At 35.8% G+C, this 5,161-nt stretch overlaps 1 protein-coding gene across 1 annotated transcript in view; it reads right to left on the reverse strand.

Annotated features, from left to right (window-relative positions):
• The window catches only part of LOC106475779 (transmembrane protein 184B-like), a 6,920-nt gene extending 5,674 nt beyond the window's left edge, over positions 1–1,246 (reverse strand). Inside the window, exon 1 of the mRNA XM_013936456.2 lies at positions 1,161–1,246. The gene's annotated coding sequence lies outside the window, so the exon portion shown is untranslated. The remainder of the gene's footprint in view (positions 1–1,160) is intronic.
• Positions 1,247–5,161: the final 3,915 nt, after the last annotated feature.

Here is a 5,161-nt window from a genome sequence, read left to right on the forward strand (position 1 = left end):
TACTACTTTATATATATATATACTTACATACGTGTTAGACACTAGGTTTCCTAATATTGTTTCTAGTTTATATATATATATATATATATATGTATGTATCTACATACATGTCAAACCCTAGGTTTTCTAATATTAAACAGCTTTATGAATATTAATTTTAAACTTTAGTTTTTGTGGTAAGTGAATAACATGTACACTTTAACTTTAATGCAATTTCTGATATTAATACTATTATTTTTTATTCATTGTAGAAAGTTCCAGGCTCCAGTAGTAGTATTGGTATTATTAATAGTAGTACTAGTACTACTGGAGTATTGTACTATCTACAAATAAAAATGAATAAAAAATATAATACTTCGAAGAAAAAAATTCTGTAAACATGACTAAAAATATATATAAAATAGTAACATCAATACATATGTTAATTACAATACAATCTACTGCATTTAATTTTAATACATCTGTAACTTATTCAGGACTGAAGTTAATAAATACTCAGGAAAGTGCTCCGAAATATACGTGTTAGAAATTTAAGTTAAGACAGAGCAAGCTGACCAACATCATAACATTAAAAACAAGTAAAAGTAAAACGTGTAAATTCTGATCACGTCCAGTATATGTATACTGTAAACTTTAACACTTAATACTACATCCTACATAAGCTTCTCACTCGTTTGTGAACTCTTAAAAGTTACAGTTCAAATTTAAACTCAAAATAAGGCATGCCATTAACAAACCAACTTGAACTACAAATACAATCCTCGTAGCTAATATTACTAGGCTTAAGCCTTTAGTTTAACTTTAAGGCGTAGGTATACCTTGGCTTTCCCGACACAACCTCTGGAGTAATCCACCAAGAAATGAATAAATTTAACTTCCGACAATGTTAATCTTCAACTCATACAATGTCGTTTTTAATCCCAAAAAATTAACTTACAAATGGGTATTTTACAAAAATTAATTAAACCACAGGCTTGAAATGTGTGTAGTTACACATACTACACGTACACCACATATTATACAAAAAAAAATAAAAGCGAAACAGATAACCTTAGTTATAAAAGTCCATGACGTCAACACTTTAACAGAATGACACAATTAATAAAAATATATGGATATACAATTTTAAAAACTACTCTTCCTCTTTACACAACTATTACCTTCTATTTCTACGACAATGCATCACAGAAATACGCTAGAAATTAGGTTTAGTTTCCTATTCGTTAGAATCACTCTACAAATTAGAATGTCAAACATCTATTTAAAAAAAAAAACATTGTGATTATTCATAATTTGTAAAAATGGTTTAGAAATTTCTATATTTTGTTTTTCATTTCAAAAATCACTATTTCAGTGAATAATTCATAATAATTTCTAGTACAACAATAAGTAATATGGGATGATTTTCATACTCAGACATTTACATTGCGATGAAGAAACATATTTGAATGAATTAGTAAATCCCCATACCACAAAAAGTCAGAAATGTATCTATCGCAGCACTAAGATTAAGACTTTTATAAAGTTATAAAACCATATTTGTTTGTTTGAAATTATGCACAAAGCTACACAAAGGGCTATCTGTGCTCTGCCCACCACGGGTATCGAAACTTGGTTTCTAGCGTTATAAGTCCGCAGACATGCCGCTGTGCCACTGGGGAGCAAAACCATATTTAGTCCAGTATCAGATATCATATATGTATATGGGTTCTGGTTTTGTTTCGTTTTTTGCCAATTGTCGAAATAAATGGCTTTTATTTATACTCGTTAATAGCAAAAATATATACTATGTAGTTGTTGGGTTTAGGATTCTTCTACAGTAGGTGTCTGTGACATATATCAGTATATGTATAGTTCTTCTTTTCTTGTCAGTCGTTCACTTAGGCCTGTTCAATTACTTTATAATCTCAGCTGACAAGCCCAACTATTTTCTCTATCGCAATATTACTATGATTGTGGTCGTTTTTCTTCTGAAGATCCTATGATCCTTTTGTCAAAGTGCACTTAGGCTGATTCAGTTACCTTAGAATTTCGCTTTGACGGAAAAATACTTATTTTTTATTATTTCTTTTTCCACTGTTAGTTTCACTCTAATATATATATATATCAAACGTTAGGCCTATGCCAGTCGTTAGGCCTATCACTTTTACGTTACTTAACTTCACACCAACTATATTCTCTTTTTATCTGTCTAATACTGTCTGTCTGCTGCTTCCCGCTATTCATCTCTATTACATAATCGTCTGCCACTTTCTATATTCTCTACACCAATTAGTTATGAACAAAACCTTCCACAATCGTATGCCTTTGACTTTTATTATAACATAACTTATAAATAATAAAATATTCACTCACAAATATAAATGAATCACTGATATTTAAACCAAACAGTCTTTTATATCATAACACAAACCCCTCTTCAAGATAAAATATTAAATATATATATATATATTGTTACGACAGCGAAAGTTACGTGACTCTAGTAACACGTCATATTCTCGAAGTTCCTGAATTATCGAGTGTTTTCTAGATATGCGGTATTCTTGTACATAAGCCACCAAGAAGTGACGGCAACAATGTAATTGAACTGCAGACAGAGAGAGACTGACGATTGAGTCGAGCACGTGAGACGTTCTTTGTGAATTATAGCGTTTGTTATAGCGTGACTGTGGAAATTAATTGTATTGCAAAGTTGTATTAAGAAAGAATAAACCAGTTTTATTTAAGAAAGGATTTGTGTCACTAAAGTTTCATCGGAAAGAAATTATACGGGAAATTAACTAACGATCAGAGACGTAACAATATATATATATTACTATATACAAAGACTGTTCTTAGTTCAAACACAGTCTGCTCCAACATTTGCAGTCCCTTTGGTGGCCTCAATGCAGAACCTGTAGTTCTGAAGATACAATGCCCACCTCATGATCCTCGCACTGTCAATCTTGCACCTGTGAATGAATGTATGGAAATGGTTGGTGGTCTGTCTGGATGATGAATTCCTTCCCATATATATAGTTCTGGAATTTTCGAATGGCAAATATAATAGCCAGACACTCTCGTTCAATCACTGAATAGTTATTCTTACTATTCAACAGCTTTTTACTTATATATGTTATTGGAAACAGTCCATCTTCATGTTCCTGTAAGAGTACCATCCCAATTCCAATGTCTGAAGCATCAGCCTGAACAATAAATGGCTTGCTGAGGTCTGGCATTCTAAGAATTGGTGAGCTTCCCAACATGTTCTTTAATTTTTGAATGAAACTTGGTGTGGTTGTTTCCACTTCACCTTGTTGGGTAAGCCTTTCTTGGTCAGGTCAGTCAATGGTGCAGTAATTTCAGCATAATTTGATATGCATTTCCTATAGTACCCTGCTAACCCTAAGAATGATCTGACTTGCTGCTTCGCCATTGGAGCTGGTGTATCTTGTATGCGGGTTACCTTTTTCCTTTTCCATGGCTATCTGTTGGTCCCCCACTTTATGTCCAACAAACTCCAGCACAGAATATCCAATGTAGCACTTGGATGGCCTGATGGTGAGGGATGCTGCCCTCACTTGCTGGAATAGTTGTCTAGGTCTCTTCAGATGGTCTTCCCATCTTGCAGTGTGTGTCTAAATGTCATTCACATAGTGCTCGATGTTGATGGTGTTGTGCAGCATCTTCCTCATCATGTGGTTGAATTTTGCTGCTGAACTGACTTACCCATATTGCATCTGTTTAAATTGGTAACATCCATCTGGTTTCACAAATGCTGTCTTCTCTTTAGATCCCATCTCCATTGGGATTTGCCAGTAACCTTTACTGAGGTCGATCACTGAAAAGAACCTGGCCCCATTTAGTCTTGCCATGATGACCTCTGGGGTGCCCACAAGCTCAAAGTCGAACTTTGTCACGAGGTTCAACTTCCGAAAGTTTATGCAGAAATGGTTTGATCCACCCCTCTTCTTCACGATTACAACTGGTGAACAGTAAGCTGAAATTGAAGGCTCGATTACTCCAGCTTCCAACATTGCCTCAACTTCCTGCTTTATAAGCTCTCTCATTGCATAAGACATCTGAAAGGGCTTCACTTGGACTGAATCCCTGGTTGTGGTCTCGATTTTGTGTTGCACAATGTCTGTCTTTCCTGGTTTATCTGTGAAGATATCTGCATAATGGTACAGTAGGTCTGGTAACTCTCTATTTTCCTTGCCAGTCAGTTCTTCACTGATGTTGACATCTTTGTATGTTTCTTCTCCACCTAGCAGTCTTAGGTCTAATAGGTCCTCATCTTCTAAGACAAAGTCACTGTCTTCTGGCTCTGCATCTATAATGGCCATACCTGCAACATCCATCTCTGTGTCAATAGCTGTACCCATCAGGTCTTCTTCTCTCCCAAAATACTTCTTCAATAGATTGGCATGGTATATCTTGGTCTTCCCATTTACATTCACCTTGTAGTCCATTCTGTTGAGTACTTCCTGAACTTCAAAAGGTCCTTTCCATTGCAGGGTGAGTTTGTTATGGTCTGTGGGCAACAGAACTAAAACCTTTTGTCCAACTTCTTGAGCTGCATACAAACTCTGTCCAGTGAGTTGACAGGTTTCCTCCAGTCAGTTTCTGAGATCTAACACATACTGGTATGTGTTCCTTACTTCTGATTCTTCTTCTCCAGTCCATAGCAACTTGTCAATATTTGCATCAGACCTTGTACTGTTCTTCGATAAAGTAACTCAAAGGGTGAAAAATCCTGTACTTGCTTGTGGGACATCTCTATAAGCGAATAATAGTTCCTGTAAATACCTGTCCATTCATGTAGTCTCTCTTGGCACGTCGTTTTTAGCATACTCTTTAAAACTCCATTGACTCTCTCGCAAAGTCCATTACATTTAGGATTGTATGGGGTGGTAAAGAGTTGCCGAGTACTGATGAGTCTGCACACTTCCTGCGTCAGTTCTGAAGTAAACTGGGTCCCTCTATCACTCAGGATTTCTCTCAGAAAGCCTACACTGCAAAATATCTCCAGGAGAGCTTCTGCTACTCTCTCTGTCTCTATCTTTGGCAATGCCATTGCTTCTGGATAACATGTCACATAGTCGAATACTGTTAGCACATACCGGTTGCCCTTGTCAGACACAGGCGCCAGTGGCCCGATCAAGTCCACAGCTACTCTGCT

This window comes from Limulus polyphemus, unplaced genomic scaffold (genome assembly GCF_000517525.1).
Source record: "Limulus polyphemus unplaced genomic scaffold, Limulus_polyphemus-2.1.2 Scaffold9159, whole genome shotgun sequence".
NCBI classification, from domain to species: Eukaryota; Metazoa; Arthropoda; class Merostomata; order Xiphosura; family Limulidae; genus Limulus; species Limulus polyphemus.